The sequence below is a fragment of the Artemia franciscana genome, chromosome 16, assembly GCF_032884065.1.
Source record: "Artemia franciscana chromosome 16, ASM3288406v1, whole genome shotgun sequence".
Taxonomy (NCBI): Eukaryota; Metazoa; Arthropoda; class Branchiopoda; order Anostraca; family Artemiidae; genus Artemia; species Artemia franciscana.
The window spans coordinates 21820735-21840753 of NC_088878.1; the positions used below are offsets into that span (position 1 = coordinate 21820735).

The 20019-nt window shown below is 34.9% G+C and overlaps 1 protein-coding gene and 1 long non-coding RNA gene across 2 annotated transcripts in view; one reads left to right on the plus strand and one right to left on the minus strand.

Moving 5' to 3' along the window:
• The window catches only part of LOC136037222 (transmembrane 9 superfamily member 2-like), a 152565-nt gene that overhangs the window by 72187 nt on the left and 60359 nt on the right, over positions 1-20019 (plus strand). The gene's annotated exons all lie outside the window — the stretch shown is intronic.
• The window catches only part of LOC136037226 (uncharacterized), a 33240-nt gene continuing 18381 nt past the window's right edge, over positions 5161-20019 (minus strand). The window contains exons 3-5 of the long non-coding RNA XR_010619892.1: positions 17048-17199; positions 8932-9138; positions 5161-5501 (exon numbers count right to left, since the gene is read on the minus strand). This is a non-coding gene — a long non-coding RNA (uncharacterized LOC136037226). The remainder of the gene's footprint in view (positions 5502-8931; positions 9139-17047; positions 17200-20019) is intronic.

The following is a 20019-nucleotide window of genomic DNA, read 5'->3' on the forward strand; positions in this document are numbered from 1 at the left end:
AAATTTAATTAGTAGATATTAAAGTTCTCAGAATAAAAAAATCAATGCTCAAACGTATCGTTTGAGCCAGTTTTCTCCTTTCATTTTATTTATTGAATTTTCTTTGACGCTCCAATAACAACTCGGGAAAAATTTAAAATTAAGATACAAATGCCCAAATGTTCTCTTCCTTTGCCAAGTTTTCATTTACTCCACCCCACCTACCTTCTCACAAAAAACAGAGAAGTGTAAAAATTACTGAAAAACTGCTAAGGTTGAAATCACTTGACTATTCTGAAAGCCATCTTTAATGGATTTTAAACAAAGTCTTCTCGGATATTTTTTTTCAATGAAATTAATTGATATAATAAGTTCATGGAAATTAACTTTCCATGTTTCTTTTATTTTTTATCCTCACCGCTCCCCATCTACCTTTAACCTTAACTGTTGACAGGCTTTGGTTCAACTCGAATCTCGATTCAGATTTTTCTGGATATTGTTCTGGTTATTCTGCCTCACGACTTTAGCCCCTGTACCCTGGCCTTGATTACCGTAAACCCAGCGCATGGGCGGATTCAATGGGTGGTTTTAGGGGATCTTGTCTCCACCAAAAGTTGTGCTAATTACAGGGGTGGAGGGGCAAAAATACCAATTGGGATCCAAATTTTTATCAGTCCCCCCAAACATAATTTCTGGACCCTCCTGTACCCTAGGATGTTCCTAAATCCTACCCTATCAAAGTACACTGAAAGGGAGAATCCAAGCATATATTAATTTAAAATTGAACGCAGGTTACGTTACATATAAATATATTTTAAGTTTACATAAAGAAGCAGTCCACGTCGTTTAAATATATAAATCGAGATAGCAAAACACTTTATAGCACTGAGTAGAAATATATCAAATATAGTTTCAATGCACTAAAAATTTAAAATAGGTAAAAACACGTTGATGAGTGACATAAAAGTCTGCTAGAGAGAATCATTTATGTATGCTGATGGGTTTGGGAGGGGTTGCCTGCAATATTTCACATACGAGTAGTTTCTGTTTGCTTCGAATCGCTTTTATTTCAAGAGTTGGGGAGTAGCTGACATATTAGTGTTGCTATTCTTCATAACCCTGAGTAAAAATTTGTTAACATTTGTTTTAGACTTAAAAAAATAAGAATAACTAAATCCCTTAGAAAAGGGGTTAATGTAATACCTGCACACGGCAAACTGCAGCTGCGATATATATCTACTTACTGGCTGGTACAACTCTGTAATTCTAGGGGGAGGGGGTCTTGTTTAATCAGCTTCTCAAACGGGTACAAGATTTTCGAAGACTTTCTAGCTAACATTATCGTACAATCACTCGCTATCGATTGCAAGATTTCCTGAAAGTTGTTTTTTAAGGATTCTGGACATTTGTTATTCTAAAAACAGGTTTTTTTTTAGAGGATTTAATTGGGAAAAGTAGATTCACTGGGCCATATCGAGGATTTTTTAGATGGGGAGAGGGTACAAAAAAAACTTTAAAAAACACCAAAACTTTGTTTAGATGCAATTTTGTTACGTTTACGAGTTTTTGTTTACGATTTGGGCAAACATTTTGGGGGGGAGGGGGTTAAATCCCCCTACGCAGATACAACTTTGTATATTCATGAATAAATATAGTTTTAAAAATACTTGGTAACAAAATATTACAGCAGTAATTAATGCATTAAAAATCATTATTGATTAATGCATTATTCATGAATATACATTATGTATATTCATGAATAAATATAGTTTTTAAAATACTTGGTAACAAAATATCATAGCAGTAATTAATGCATTAAAAATCAACTTATTGGTATGCTCAAATATTACCAGTGACAGGTATTTGAAATGTTGCTGATCATTCATGTCAGTCAAGGATTTTAAAAACACGACACAAGCTAGCGTTAATCACCCATAAACTCTAACACTATCTTTGGTCTTTAGAAAATCTGCACTTACGTGGGACACGCACAATTTAGAAACCTGGAATGTATTGAGTAAGTAGAGCGCTCTCAAACAAAGCACATAATTGAATTGAATTCAGATTGCTAATCTAAATGTGATATTTTCTATATTATCTACATCTTACCCAAAGCCCCCCAAGTCCAGACAAAAAAATTGTTTCATTGGCTCTCGTTTCGGGAGAATAGTCCAAATAAGAACATAATTTTTAGCAAAAATTTGAACACGTATTTCTTTGTTTGATTGACTCATTTGGAATAATATGGGTGCCTAGTTTTCCCTCTGCTACAGAAAACAGTTTGTAAAAGAATGGATGACCCTTCTGGAGCTTCGGTAACCCCATTTCAGCGGTGATCAAATTTAATCCGGGCCCCCTTAATTTAAAAAAAAGGAATAAGACAACAACTCATCGTGACACACGGCTACCTGAGGCACAACCGTGCAAGTGTGCAGTGGCGTCAATCGGGGCAGGGGGGCATGTGCCTCCTTAGATTTTTTGCCTCTCCCCTCGATTTTCAAAATATCCTTCCTTATAAGATTAAAAAAAAAACGAAATCGTCTCTCATAGATTTTGAAAACATACATTCCCCCTCCTCTCTTAATTTCGTGAATTGACACCTCTGAAGTTGCGTCAGTTTCTTGTCTATTCCTACATCGAGGGTGGCAAAGACAGGTTTGAATTTCAGTTCCCAGAGTTTCCAAGCATTTGTTTCTGTCAAAATGCCTGCTCATTCCCTTATTAGCACCGACACAGAGAAGTATCACGTATTATTAGCCCCCCCCCCTTATTTTTACTGAACTTCTGATATTTATACATACAAATTGTGCGTCTGATTGATAGTTTTAAAATGATTGTAGTTTCATTTATATTTTGTAGTTTTGGCAAGAAGCTAGTTCGGCATTTTTTTTTCCTGGGATAGTAACTTTCAAATGCAAATTTTATATTATCTTATAAGTTAACATTTCATAAAATTTACGAAAGAGCGGAAAAACTACAATATTGTGTACCAAAAATAAAATGCCGCCTGAGATTCGTGTGCTGTTTTGTGGAGTTTTCTGCCCCCTCCCATGGTTTTCTAAATGTTTCTAAACGAATAAGTCCGTTATTAGAATATGATTCCAGTTTCCCTAGTCAGTGATGAAGTCCTTTAGATCATCTTTTCTCAAAATTTCTAAGGTCGCCACATCCCAAGCAGATCTAACATAAACTCAGTAATCTCACAACACCTGAATAATAAAAGTAATTCGAGTCTTATCATTTGTTTCGCTAGTAGTATCCAGTTATTTCGTTAGCTATTGATTGATACATGATAATTCCTTTACGTAAGTTCTCATTTTAGCATATCTAATGTATACTTCATTGAAACATACTAATTAATCAATAAAAGGTTATCTTGTATTTGTATTTCACTCTTCCTTATCGACTGTGACCCCGTGTCTATGGGATCACAACCCTGAGGTTGAGAAGCGATGGCTTAGACATCCAGCAACATCTGTAGAGTTGACTGGAATTTTGTATATCCTCTACCATTCAAATATTCGTGGAGCATTCCCCGTCATTCTATGGTAAGGTGCATTCATAATGATATTTTATAATTCCAAATAGCTCGCGATGTTATGACCCAGTTAGAATTATTCAGCCAAGCCAATTTTGAGTTTTTTCAGTTAGAATTTCAAGTCTCAGTTAGAATTCCAGTTAGAATTTTTCAGCCAAAAAGATAGTTTCATGAAAAATCAGATTGGCTTAAATTTACAACAGCAAAATATCGTTATCAGTAAAATCTCATTGTGAATCAGCCTTTAAGAAACGTCAATAACTTCGAAGACCACACTGCCTTTCCATGACAAAAGTAAAACAGTTCAAGATAGGGATGAAACCTTTTTATTGACAGTGAACAGATATAAAATTTAACTGGATATTTCGAACACATAAGTGTTCAACATCAGCAGTAAAACTAAAAGACATGAATAAAACCAAACAAAATTTATTTTCTTTGGTTTATAAATTTTGTTTGGTTTTATTCATGTCTTTTAGTTTTACTGCTGATGATGAACACTTATATGTGTTTGAAATATCCAGTTAAATTTTATATCTGTTCACTGTCAATAAAAAGGTTTCATCCCTATTTTGAACTGTTCTACTTTCCTTTAAGAAACTTTTTGCACAACAAAACTGCCCCCCCCCCCACAAATGATTCCTTGAGCACATCGTCAGTGATTCTAAAATTTGAATAATAATGCATTTTTTTCTTACAAAAATTATTGGACTTTTTAGACTACATTGAACTATAGTTCAATGTATATATAATGTATATAGTATAATATGTATATAATGTATAATGTAAATATAGTATAATGTATATATGTATATAGTTCAATGTATATAGTATATATAAGACTTGGCATGAGCTAAAAAGCATAATGATGTCATAGAAGGCAAACTCAATTCCAAAACATAGTTTTGTATCTTACAACAACAAATAATGTTGGATGTATCTTCACATTTTATCAGACGAATTTAAGGTCTACATCCTACAGGTAAAGAAAATCGTTTTTATATATTTAATTGTCGATACAATGACATGTTTGAAATCATTTTTTTTAATGGCGACCGTTACTTCGTTAAATTTTCTCAAGGCGCTTAAATGGAATTAAAAAAAACTGTTGTTTAATAATGAAGTCAATTAGAAAAGCTAGGAACTTTCAAGACTGAGGTTCCCAAACTCTTTTTGTTTCAGCATCTGTTATCGTAGCTCAGATAGCTACTGCCTTACAACAGGAGGGTTTGTGTATTTTTTTTCATTTGAAAAATTTTAACAGTGGACTTGAGACCATATAATCTAACCTTAGAGATAGTAACAATACAAAGAGCTGACGCTGAACTTCAGATCTTGACAATCAATAAAAGAAGAATTGGTAAAACTGATCGCGGTAATACATTGTTGTTAGATAAGACAAAGTCTAGCCTCATACCCCCCCCTCCGTTCTATTGTACGTCTTAACCCTATGGGTCAAAATCACAAATTTATTAGTACTAAAACTGTGATTTCTAAAAGAAATTTTTGATACCTATGAACTTTACAAACAGCACAAGTTAATACTAGAAAACACATCCAAAAATTTTTACATAAAAAACTTTTGCTATCATAAAAATCTATAGCCGAGGTATGTTTAAAAGATATACGTAAAAAACATCAAATCCATCTGATTCATCTTATTTAAAAGTAATTTGTATCATTTCTAAGCTCCGTAAAACGTTCATGCTAAAGATTTGCGGTGCTTTCTTCAAATGACTAAAATTGAAATGGTGAAATTCACGAAACATTAGAAATTCAATTTTCAACTTTAGCCAATTGTTTAGGCATTATCAAAATTAATAGGAAAATGATTTAAACACAGAAACGTTCCCATTCATGCACTTTCAAATTATCTTTCAGGAAGGCGCTCTAGTTGTGGCATTGTTCGACGACGTTCACGACAAAAATTTTTATGAATTGGCCAATCATGTTGCTGACACTCTATACCACAATATCGAGCTTCCTATAAAATAAAAAGCAGAATGACAATACATGAAAAACCAAATTACTAGGGGTTTAGACAAAAAAAAATAATAAAAAAGCAGAAAGAAAGCAAGTAGAAAGATAAAAGTTGAACAACAAAATAAAGCACAAAGTAGAATGAAAGACAAAGTAGAACGCTAAAGTAAAAAAAAAATAAAATTTTAATACACAAAAAATCCAAATTACTATAGGTCTTAAATTTAAAGAAGATAAAAATTAGAAAAGCAGAGATATAAAGTAGAAAGATAAAAAGTAGAATGACAAAATAAAACACAAAGTAGAATGACAAAGTAAAAGCAAAATGACAATACACGAAAAATTCAAATTGATAGAGGTTTTGAACTGGAACAAGAGCAAGGTCAACGACTGCATTTTATCTTTCACCAAAGCCCGTCCCTGTAGACCATAGACCACGAGCCCTAGGCCGTAGAACTTAAGCTGAACTATTATGAGGTTCATGAGTAGGACAGATTGTCTTATCTAGGGTCTAGACAATAAGTGCTGATGATCTGAAAACACTGCCATTGCTTAAGTTAGTTTTCAGTAAAAATACTTCACAGTATCTACGTACGTAAACTAGCAAACTAAAATAACATAAATGTCAGATTTTCAATCACTAAAGAAATTTCCGAATTTCGAGAATTTTTAACTTAAACTTAATCAGGGGAGGGCTTAGTTGAATCTACGTCTAAACAAATTCTGTAGAAGGGGTTGAGGGGTATGGCTGTCTTCATAAGCCCCAATTACTAAACGGGCTGGTGGGATTTTGTTATAAAAAACCTGATCAACAACTAAAGTTATAGCCACAGAAATTTGATGGGCTTAGTACATGGTTAGTAGCCAGGATTTTGTTGAGTCTTTAGAGGGCTGTAGCCCAATCAGAAGGAAATCTTTTCTTACATTGCTTCATATCTGTGACTCAGGAGTTGTTATTACCTAACGGTTCATGAGGACTTTGCACCAGAAGTTTAGTTGTAGATCAGCCCTGGAATGTTAGTCCCTTGCCTTTGCAAATTTGTATACCGAAAGCCCATATTCAACTTCAATGCACCCTCCGACTCCTAGATTATTCACTTCCAAATAAATTGATACACCCAGACATTTTTTGACATTGGGCATTTAAAGAGAAAATATTTTTTCTATTTACCTTTGAATTCAAAGAAACCACAATTGCCGAACTCGGGTTTGTAACCATATGCTACTTTAAAGGCACTAACACCTGTTTTGGTGCATTAATAATAAAACCATCTATTAGATTCTACAGCAGAGCTCTCTGCGTATTATGAGGAGTTTAAATATAAAAAGTTCACTAATCTTTTCTTTGCCCATCAAAAATTGTGTTAAGTTGGGCAAACCGAACCTTACCGCAATCAATTTGATAGGAAATTAGCCTTAAGATAAAGACATAACCAGAAGAATGGGGGTAGGGGGTTTCCGGAGCTACTTTTAAGTGGGCTTAAGGTCTATTGCAAAAAGTTCGTGATTTCCCTTCTCTTTAGTCTTAAGAGCTAATGACAGTAAATGTGTAATGTTCTAAGAGTGTTATTTTTTATTACAAAAAAAGAAATATGCACATTAAAAAAATAAAAATAAGATCGTTGTATTCGCTCCACTGATTTACTTATGCTCTCCTTTATTTTCTTCCATTTCTCTTTATCTGTTTTCTATTATGTCTTATTTTATTCTCTGTAAACGAATAAAGAATAATCTCTATTTTATTATGCTTATTCTTATTTCATTCACTTCACTGGTTTTCTCATACTCCCCTTTATTTTCGTCCATTTCTCTTCATCCTTTTTTATTCCATGTCTCTTTATCTTTTTTCTATTAAGTTTTATTTTGGTTCATTCAGTTTCTTTTTTCTTGGTTTTTCGTCCTCTAGTCTCTTCTCTCCTTGTCTCTCCCCTCCTCTTCTCTCTTTCTCCCGCATACCCTCTCATGTTCTCTCCCTCTCTCATTATCTTTCTTAAATTCTGTAAATGGAAAGGCAGTGGGGTTTAGGACATTATTTGGCATACGAAATATATAGAGTCAACTCAGAAGGACCCCTAAAGAGGTATTTTTGTTAAAAGTCCAGGTGACTTTTTGAAAAATTTTTAGACCCCACTACCTTCCCATTTACAGAATTTAATAAATGGAAACAGAAAGAAGAACTGGCATAATATTTAAACAAAGTAGAGGAAAAAAAATGAAAAAAAACTTTAAATACTAAAAATACAAATATTTTGATTCCATGTCCGGGAGCATTTATCAACTGGGAAAAAATGAGAAAAGCTAAATTAAACACAACATGTAAAGAAAAAAAAAGAAAAACAAATATACTCACATCTTGATAATTTCCAAATATCACTGCAAATAGCCTTAATAAGCAATACAAATATGGCAAACAGATTGTCGTCATTTTTCTTTATTTATTGTATTTAATTTAGCTTTACTCATTTTTTTTCCGATGATAAAGACTCTCAGATGTGGAGTGAAAATATTCTGATTTCTATTATTTAAGGTTTGTGGTTTTTTCTAATTGATTCCACTTCTTTGTTTAAATACTTCGTTTATATACTCATTTTTCCCTCTATATTTTCATTCATTAAATTATGTATGCATTTTTCCCAATCAGCAGACTACCGGTTAAGAAAGAAAACGGGCGATAGAAATTTCTAAACAGTTCGAACTTCTTTTGTATCAGTGCTAATTCAATAAGGCTCTACGAAGAAGCAAGGTCATTAATAATACCTGTAGCGATGGTAGTTGTTTATATCAAACAACATTTTCAAAAAAAAAAAATAAAATAAAAGTACCGAAAGAATTTTTTCGTGGATCTAAAACGAATAAAATTATATCTTAAGCTGTTTAGTCTCCATTATCAAAAACGACATCATACCTGAAAACGAGCAGTAAAACCCCTTTATAAGAGAAGGTTTGCATATCTGCTCAAATCCTTCCCTTTTAATGCTTAAATGTAATCTGCTTTTGCTGAAAAAAAAACTGGTAGGCAGACTTGTTCCCAATCTTAAATTCCAGAATTGCTTTCCCAGTCCATAATTACTTCGAAACGTTAGTATGATTGCATAATAAAATATGAAAAAAAATTATAAAACAACTCTTTTTAATCTGGTTCGTTTTTTATTATTAGACAACTGGCAGAAACAACTTGCCTTTGCAAAAAAAAAAAAAAAACTGTTAGGGAAAAGTTGTTTCAAGCCTAAAATACAAAATTGAAATTGCTTTGAGCCTTAAATAATGTATGCAACCTTCGATTACGAAACTTTTATACTTGGCAAAACAACTTACGGAAAATATAATCCCAGAAATTTTTTTTCTAACCTACATCATCATCCTATTAAAAAAAAAAAACTATTAACTCAGGTTAGCTTATTTTTATTATTAGAAAACGACAGAAAACAACTTGCCTTTGAAAAAATGGTCACCCATTTCGACCCTCTCCCATAAAAAATCTCCGTAATGACCCTCATCTAATGAATCTGCTTCAATTTTAACCCTTTCACAAGTAGGACCAATTTCATCGTTCCGATTTTCAATCTTATAATCAGTTCCATGATATATATCATAGTCTTGTTTGAATTCCTTATTACAGGACAGAAAAATCGTCTCCAGACCTAGAATAATGAAACATTTAATAAACTTTCAACAGTGAAAGTATCAAAAATTGATGAATTGCTTAAACTCTATTTACAAAAACGGTGTAATTTAAAACATTATTTATACTGAAGTTACGTTAAAAAAAGGTCCATTCAAAGCGACCATTATTTACTTCTTTTATCAAGATGTTTTTGGACAAAAATAACATCGAGGTATTGAAATATGGCTACCTAAGAGTAGGCCTACAACAAACCCTCACTCAAAGACGCTAGGTCAAACACAAGCCCCCATGAATGCTAACTTTCATTGTCTTATTGAATTTTGTGATAATGCAGCATAAATTCACAAGAATTGACATGAAAGAGGAAGCAACAGCAGGCAAATCACAAAAGAAAGCGCAATTTTAAGTCGTTATGTTTTAAGTTTCCATAGAGAGGCCTCTTGAACTAATCTTAAAGTACCAAGGATATCAAAATAAAAATTCTTTTGCTCCCCCCTGGTCCCATCTTAGGACTCTTCATAACTGAAAACCAAAGTTTATGATTTTCCCCTTGGTTGAGTCAAAATTGCGACTATTCTACTGCAATCTGTTGATCAATGAAATACAACTACAACTTTAAAAGAAAGCTACATCTTAGCTTGTTTAGACTTCTAGCACATATTTCTAGCTAATCTTTCAACCATGTTTCATCTTTTTAACGTCTTCTTAAGATATTAATAATCATATGTTTTAAGCTCACTTTCACACATTTTTTCCCACTTTTTTTTTTAAGCGCACCAACCACGACTACCAAAACAGCATAACTGGAAGTTATAGTTTTTGGATCAAAAACTGAATTCCCCATTTTTCAAAATTTTAACAATATACGCATTTCTACTTATCCAATTTAAACAACTAAATCTTCATTTCACTTTCCTTGTCACTTGAAAAACAAAGATTCCGCCTCTGTTTCAGGTACAAAAGTATACACTATATGGTGTGAAACAAAAAAGTTAGGATAGTACGGCTACGCCAAACCCCAGCAAATACTCAACCGAAGAGATAAAAGGACTCTAATTCCCCATTAAATTAATTTTTTTATGGTCTTACTTTACCATGCGACAAAGCACCATAGTTACACAGGCAAGATACAAAAAAGGGCCTTTTTACAGAAAGAAGGAAATTGAAGGAAAAAAGAAGGAAATTGGAAGGCGGACATCGTAACTACAAGCAAGAATGAGAAGAAGTGACGGAGGTCCCCTTTAAATAAATTAAATAGAGAAATTCCCAATGCTAATTGCTGAAAAGCGCGATAAAATCGTAATTTTAGAAACAATAGTAGCACATACTATCAGCGAGCGGTAATTGTGCATACATGTATTTAATTATTTTTTCTCGAAAACGGCTAGATATATTTTTGGGAAAATTGGTGTCGTAGTATTTTCAAACAGTTCGTGGTAACGAACTGTAGTAAGGAGCGACCCTATTTTTTAAAAAGGGTGAAACCCCTTAAAAGTAATAGAATCTTAATGAAAATCACACCATCAGATTCAGCGTATCAGATAACCCTACTCTAGAGGTTTCAAGGTCCTATCTACAAAAAGGTGAAATTTTTTTGGCCGGAAGAAACATCAAGGATGTGTGTTTTTTTTCCCCAGGGGTGATCGTATCGACCCAGTTGTCCTAGACTGTCGCAAAAAGGCTCATTCTAACGGAAATTAAAAGTTCTAGTATCCTTTTTAAGTGACCCAAAAAATGCAGGGCAACTAGGCCCCCTCCTCCGCTCATTTTCCCCAAAGTTACCGGATCAAAATGTTCAGATAACCGTTTTGTTCAGGATAGTTGAAAAATCAAATAATTATGACTTTGAAGACGACTTAATCCCCAACAGCCCCCGGAGGAAGGGCTCCAAGTTATGAACTTTGCCCATTGTTTATATATAGTATTGGCAATTAGGAAGGATATTAGGATGGAAAAAAATTTTCCATGAAAGGGGCGCTGGATTTTAAAGCATTATAAAAAAAAAACAATGAGAAATTAAATAAAAAACTAAATTTTTCAACTGTTAGTAAGGTGCAACTTTAAAACTTAAAATGAATAGAACTTATTACGTATATGAGGTTGTTCTTCCCCTCCTCAATACCTTGCTTTTTACGCTGAAGTATTTTTAGTAATTTCAAAAGAGCCATCTATTCTAATTAAACGGCCTTTGTGATTCAGGGATTATTCTTAAAGAATTGAAACAAAATTCAAACTTTAGCGCAAAGAGCGAGGTATTGACAAGGGGGCAAAATCCCTTATTTACGTACCAAAAATATACGAATATACATGTTCGTTACTTAAGTTAATAACTAATTTTAAAGTAACCTCTGTATAAAAACTTGCCGCCTGTTCCGCTAACCGGGAACTCACTTCCGTGTTTACATCGTCGTCATCAACGTTTGCTACTGAAGTATAGCTTGAGGTGGAGAAACATATGGTAATCACTAGGCCCAAGATCAGGACTGTATTATGGGTGATCTAAAACTTCCCAGCCAAAACTGTCCAACAAAATACGGGTCTCACCAGCAGTTTGAGGTCCTGCATTGTCACGAAGAAGGACAATTTCCTTTGTCAGCATGTCGATTTTTTTTTTTTCTTAATCGCTCTGCAGAGCTTTTTGAGGGTTGGCGGTATGCTTCTACAGTGATAGGACTTTCTCAGTTGCATGAAGTAGACCTAAATATACCATGCGTATTCCCAAACATCGACACTGTGATTTTGCACTAAGAGAGAGGATGTTCGGCCTTTTAATCTGTCTCTAGTTCAACCGGTTGCCATCTCAGGTGGGACGTAAGTGACGACGACGTGAAAATTCAGTGAACTCTTGGTTATTGGAGCCGGCGGCAGGTTCTTTCAAAGATTTCACTTTAAATAAGTTGGGAGGCGTGATGAGTGTTTCAAAAACTGGTAACGATATTGAAAAACAGTTCGGATTTCGATCGAAACATACTACGGAGCAAGCATGCACTACACTCATCAGTTTTCTTCATACCGCTTTAGATTCTGGAAAAATACCAGCCGCTATTTTCCTTGATGTGCGGAAAGCTTTTGATAGTCTTACTCATAAGATCCTTCTTGAAAAACTGTCTCATATAGGAATACGAGGTTCAGCCCTATCATGGTTTCGTTCTTATTTACACGATAGAACGATTTCCATGGATCCTGTCTCACTAAAGTCCATTGGTGTAAACTATGGAGTACCACAAGGATCGATTCTTGGTCCAACTCTGTTTTTAATGTATATCAACGATTTATTTAGAGCGGTAAAGAACGCTATTCCTTCTGCGTGTTGCACTCTATGTCACGAAAAGGAAAATATTCTATGTGCTGAAGCCACGGAACTAGATTTAGAGGTTAAACTTCACATGCTTATGGAGTGGTCTTACCACTGGTTTGATACTAACCGACTTGCTTTAAATATCGCTAAATCACACTTTCTCATATTTTCTAGAACTGGTGAGGTATGCCCTTCCTTATCAACTATATCTACCTCGAAAGGACCTTTGTCTCGACCTAACGTAAGATACGAGCGTTTCCTAGGAATTTTGTTGGATAAGAATCTTTTTTTTAGAAACCACATCAAAATAGTCCACGCAAAAATATCACGTAATCTTGGGGTTATTCGGAAACTCAAACACATCTTTCCTGGATCTATTCTTTGGACCCTGTATTTTTCACTCATTAAGCCGTATTTACCTTACTGCAACTCGATTTGGATGTCTACTTTCCAGTCTCTGCTCCATCTGATTAAAGTAATTCATCAAAAGGCTCGCCGGTTAGGTAACGAATTTAATAAAGGTCATCGAAAAGTGCTTTTGAATACTTATGCACTCTATGTTGTCTCTTGCTCTTAAATGATTTTCAAGTATGTTCATGGTGAACTGCTTCGCTGTTTCAATTCTATCTTTCCCGATTTAGTTATTTCAAGGAGCTCTTATAATCTACGCAATAAAAACCACCAACTATTACCTCAAACTAAGACTGTCAGATCAGATTTTAGTCCCCGAATAGCATGTAGTAAAGTTTGGAACAGTCTCCCTAATAATGTCCGCAGCATTCATTCGTTTGATGCCTTTAAAACCCAACTAAAAATATTTTTGGTTGATAAATATAATGGGGAATAAATTTGAGAGTAAATTTATTTTTGAATTGGTTTGATTTAATATTGTTATTTGTTTAATATTATGATGAATAATGAGGGCAGGGCGACATCCCTAGTGGCTAGGCTTGAACATGTTTATTTAATTAATTTTAATTGTTGTGATTTTGTGTTGGTGGGAGTTAGTGTGGACTTGGATTTGAATTTCGAGGACGTAGTGGTAAGTAAAAATAACACAAAGTTATTTAATTGGATTCCTTGTTTTTTAAGAAGAGACTCTTTATTTGGTATTTTTGTTTTAACCCCTATGTAACGGGCCATGGAGCCTTGTAGGGGTAGAGAGTTATTGTTGTCCATTTATTTTGATGTTACTAAACTGAACTGAACTGAAAGAGCTAAGAGCTCATATGGAACTTGAGACGAGATCGGAAGAGCCAAGAGCTCAGATGGTATGAGCTATAGCAAAATTCTAAGAATCGATAGATTGTTTTATAAGAAAAATCAGAGGCTTAATGCCGGCCGGGATTTAAAATAAGAGCTCTGAGTCACGAGGTCCTCACCGGTCACCGATCACCTCAAGATCCGATCACCCACTCCAAGTTAAAAATACCTAAATTTTTCTAATTTTTCCTCTCCCTTCAGCTCCCAGATGGTCGAATCAGGGAGAACAACTTTATAAAGTCAATTTGTCCAGCATCCTGACACGCCTACCAATTTTCATCGTCCTAGCACGTCCAGAAGCACCAAACTCGCCAAAGCACTGAACCCAACCACCTAACTCACCCAAAGAGAGCGGAACCATTCCGGTTAGGTCAATCACGTACCTACACATTTATAAGCGTTTTCCAAGATTTACGTTTCCCTCTCCAACTCTCCCCAATGTCAATAGATCTGGTCGTGATTCGAAATAAGAAATCTGAGACATGAGTTCCTTCTAAATATCAAATTTCACTAAGATCCAGTCACCCGTTCTTAAGTTAAAAATACCTCAATTTTTCTTATTTTTCCAAATTAACAACTCCCAGCTCCCCCAAAGAGAATGGATTCGTACCAATTATGCTGAATCTGATGGTGTGTCAATGGCTTTCAGGAAGTGTTTCCCCTTTTTTTGGAAATATATTTGAACTAATATTTATGAAACTTTAAATTTAAAATTAGTTACAATTGAGCCGGCTCACTCCTTACAATAGTTCATTATCACTAACTGTTTGATTCCGTGTAAGAAATGGGGCTGTTCACTCCTCATCGTCCCGCTTTTTACGATAAAGATTTCTTATTGTTTTCAAAAGTACAGTTGTGAAAAAAAGTCAAACTTTAGCGTAATGAGAAGGGTATTAAGGAGAGACCAGCCACTTTCATACAAGTAATAATTTCAGTTCGTTTTAAGTCTTAATGTCGCTCCTTACTTTCAGTTGAAAAAACTAGTTTTTCATTTAATTTCTGAACGTTTTTGGACTAATGCATGTTTTGATTTTGGCTCACCGCACATGAATAATTGAAACGAAATTTGCATATTTTTTTTTGGCTAAATAGATTTCTCACCATTTTGATCAGACTATTTTGATTAAAAAAAAGGGATGGGGTAGGAGGGATTAGCTTCCAATTTTTGGTTACTTAAAAAGCCAACTTTTTTTTTTACAAACGTTTTTATAAGTAATGAATATACGTAACTTACGAATTAGCTTACGTAAAGAACTTCTATATTTGTATATTTTTATCACGTATATGAGGAAGTTCACTCCCTTATCAATACCTCGATCTTTACACTAAAGCTTGAATTTTGTCCCAATTTTTAAGATTGACCCCTGAATCACAAAATCCGTAGAATAAATAGTTGAAATTACTAAAACACTTTAGCGTAAGGAGCTAGGTATTAAAGAGAAGACGAACCCCCCTATATACGTAATAATTTCTGTTCATTTTAAGTTTAAATGTTGCTCCTTACTTCCAATTGAAAATCTTTTTTTATTTATCTATTTTCTCATTGCTTTTTCTAATAATGCTAGAAAATGCTGCATCCCCTTCATGAAAATTCTCTTCCCTCATGATAAGTTTCTCAATGGAAAGATCCTCCCACATAGCCCCATTTACCCGACCCCCCCCCCTCCCAACGCAAAAAAACTGAAAATATCTGTACACTTCCCGATAACCATTACTACATACAAACAATGGTCAAAGTTTGTAACTTGCAGCCCCTCCCCCGGGGACTGTGGGGGATCAGGTCGTTCTCAAAGGCATAGTTGTTAGGGTTTCCCACTATTATGAACAAAATGGCTTTCTCAAAATTTTGATCCGGTGACTCTGGGAAAAAAATCAGCGTGGGAGAGAGCCTAGGTACCCTTCATTTTGTTGGTCACTTAAAATGGGCACTAGAACTTTAACTTCCGTTAGAGTGAGCCATCTCGCGACATTCTAGGACCACTGAGTCGATACGATCACCCCTGGAAAAAAACAACAACAAACAAACACGCATCCGTGATCTTTCTTTTGGTAAAAATGCAAAATTCCATATTTTTGTAGATGGGAGCTTGAAACTTCTACAGTAGAGTTCTTTGATAAACTGAATCTGATGGTGCGATTTTCTTTACGATTCTATGACTTTTAGGGGGTGCTCCCCCTATTTTCTAAAATAATACAATTTTTCTCATGTTCATAACTTTTGATGGGTAAGATTTAAAATCAGCATAAAAATACAATTCTTTTGATGTAACTATTGGTATCAAAATTCCGTTTTTTAGAGTTTCGGTTAATGTTGAGCCGGGTCACTCCTTACGACAATTGTTACCACGAACTGTTTGAAAACGTTTTATATATAATTTAATTTGATTGTGGAAACAGAACAGTTTATCAGCATAAATGTGCAAAAGTTTTCCGAATAAAATAAAACATAGTTAAGGTTATTGATTTTTTTTTTCATCGATTGAGGGTCGAGCCTCTTCCATTACTAATTAAAACTGGAGGAATAATTCTTTGTGATTATCTTGGTTCTTTCTTAACCCTCCCCGCACAAAATTTTACCAACTTATAAAAGAAGTAATAAAATGCATATAAGCAAATTTTGATGTGTTTTGTAAAGTTTTATTGTCCACTCTCCTCTGGTACTAATAGTTAAAACTGGAGTAATATTCTAAGGGATCATCTCGGTTCTTTCTAATTGAATTTATCAACATAGTCCAGTTGAAGATCAACACTTACCAAAGAAACAAAAGACAGAATTTTCCATTATTGACAAAATCATAGTATATTATTTGTATAACCTATAACTATGATTCCACCTATTATAATATTTAACGCTGTTGTAGTATGTTCTTTTTCTTTTTTCTTTCTTTTTGTTATTTTTGCATTTCTTTACCTTTGTTTTATGGCCGACACATCGAGCCCTATTCCCCGTTGTCCAGTTAAGAAAATTATTTATATGTGGTTTGGTCACTAAAATATCTTGTCTTGTCTTGTGTATGTCCTATTATTTACACACCGAGCTTTACGAGCTGTTGTCTCTGTTGTGGGTTAATTTTTTTATTTTATTTTTAAGTATATTAAATACAGTATCCATTCATCTAAAGTATCTAAAACTGTTGCTTATTTGTTATACTATCATACGATTTACCATGAAATTACAAAATTATTAATAATATTTCCCATAACTGACAACATTATGGCAGATTAAAGGCAGACATTTTGGCAGCATTAAAGGCACAGGCAAGGATCTTGATTGGTTCCTTAATGATGATAAACAGAGAACGCGATGAGTACAAAGACTTTTTTTCAGTCAGGACATATTTTTAATAATTATCTGCGTTCTTACCATTATATTTCTCGCAAATAGAGCCATCATTAGATTCAATTTCTCAGCAAGGACAAGCTGAATTAGAATCAGGAAAACTGAAAGACGATGGGCTTTCCTCATTTGCTCCACCATCATCTGCTTCGTTTCTTTGAATGGATTTCGGATTCTTCCTGAAATAGAAATGCTTTGTATTAAATAGAATTTATATATCTTCTATATAAATAAAAATAAGTTGTCTGTGGATGTGTCTGTCTGTCGGGTGACGTCATGTTTGTGTGTTGACTGACGTCATGTTTTCAACTGACGAAATTACAGACCGGGACATCGGGACACAAATGACGACAGGGACACCGGCAAATAGGGAATATAAATGACGACACTCAAAGAGAAAGCGACCGGGACAAAAGGAATGTTCGATTAGCAATCAGTATCAACAAAGCACCGGGACACAAATGACGACCGGGACACAGGGAGTATAAATGACGACCAGGATATAAGTAAAAAAAAAACTAAAAAAAAGGTAAAAACTACAAAAAAACTAAAAAGAAAAAAAAACTAAAAACTAATAAAAAACTAAAAAAAGCTAAAAAACTAAAAAAGAAAAAAAAATAAAAAAGGAAAAAAGAAAAATAAAGGAGAAAAACAAAACTAAAAAAACGAATGTATATACAGACCGGGACACCGGGATACAAATGACGACCGGGACACAGGGAATATAAACGACAACCGGGACGCAGGGACACAACTACAACGAGGACGCCGGGGGACACAGGGGGATATAAATGACGACCGGGACACCGGGACACAATGAATATAAATGACGCCCGGGACACTCAAAGAGAAATCACAGACTGGGACACCGGAACACAAATGACGACCGGGACAGAGGGAATATAAATGACGACCGGGACACAGGGACACAACTGCAAAGGGGACGCCGGGGGGCACAGGGGGATAAATAAATGACGACGGCGACACAGGGAATGGTCGATTAGCAATCACCATCAACAAAGCTCAAGGGCAATCATTAGAATCATGAGGTATGGATCTGAATACGGATTGTTTTCCCATGGACCATAATATGTAGCATGTTCAAAAGTCGGTAAACCAGACAATCTATTTATATACACAGACAATGGGACAGCAAAGAATGTTGTATATTCGCAAGTTTTACGTAGTTAAAAACATATATATATATATATATATATATATATATATATATATATATATATATATATATATATATATATATATATATATATATATATATATATATATATATATATATATATATATATATATATATATATATATATATATATATATATACATATAAAAAAAAGTTGTCTGTCTGTCAGGTGACGTCATGTTTCTGTGTCGACTGACGTCATGAAGTTAGTTGTCGTCATTTTCGCTATGACGGTGACGTCATTAACGGTATTTAAGACATTTGTTCACGGAAAAATGTTTAATTGTAAAATGACTGAAGAACCTACAATGGCAACAGCCGAGGAAGCTGCTCAAAGAGTTTATGCCAAAAAACTTGCTGCTGATAGAGAAAGTAAGAAAAGAAAGCGTTCCGAGGAATCACAAGAACAGCAAGAAAACAGGCTTGCAGCTGATAGAGAAAGTAAGAAAAGAAAGCGTGCCGGGGAATCACAAGAACAGCAAGAAAACAGGCTTGCGGCTAAAGAACGCAAAACCGCGCAGTTAGATGAAAATCCACCTAGACAGCGAGAGTCAAAATATATCAAAACTGAAAATGATTGCGATGATGATTGGGTTTGGGATTTTGACTTGGATAAGGTCATCAATGCCTACCAGATTTAAGTTAAAAAAACAAAGGTTCGTCGATATGTACTTCATAGTGACGCTGAAAAATAAAGAAGAAAAAGAAAACTGAAAAAAGAAAAAAGGTAAAAAACTAAAAAAAAAAACTAAAAAGAAAAAACACTCAAAGAGAAATTACAGACCGGGACACAAATGACGACCAAGACAGAGGGAATATAAGTGACGACCGGGAACCTCAAAGAGAAATTACAGACTGGGACACCCGGACACAAATGACGACCGGGACACAGGGAATATAAATGACGACCGGGACGCAGGGACACAACTACAACGGGGACACCGGGGGCACAGGCGGGATATATAAATGACGACCGGGACACAGGGATTGTTCGAATAGAAATTACAGACCGGGACACCGGGACACAGGGAATATAAATGACGACCGGGACACTCAAAGAGAAATTACAAACTGGGACACCGGGACACAAATGACGACCGGGACACAGGGAATATAAATGACGACCGGGACACAGGGACACATCATTAGAATAATGAGGTATAGATCTGAAAACGGATTGTTTTTCCCATGGACAATTAGATGTTGCATGTTCAAGAGTCAGTAAACCTGACAATCTATTTATATGCACAGACAATGGGACAGCGAAGAATGTTGTATATTCGCATGTTTTACGTAGTTAAAAACACACACACACACACACACACATATATATATATATATATATATATATATATATATATATATATATATATAATATATACTAGCTGTTGGGGTGGCGCTTCGCGCCACCCCAACACCTAGTTGGTGGGGGCGCTTCGCGCCCCCCCCAAGCCCCCCCGCGCGCGTAAGTCGTTATACATATATATATATATATATATATGGCGCGTAACGACTTACGCGCGCGGGGAGGCTTGGGGGGGGCGCGAAGCGCCCCACCAACTAGGTGTTGGGGTGGCGCGAATGACGACCGGGACACAGGGAATATAAATGACGACCGGGAACCTCAAAGAGAAATTACAGACTGGGACACCCGGAAAAAAGAAAAAAGGTAAAAAACTAAAAAAAAACTAAAAAGAAAAAACACTCAAAGAGAAATTACAGACCGGGACACAAATGACGACCGGGACACCGGGAATATAAATGACGACCGGGACACTCAAAGAGAAATTACAAACTGGGA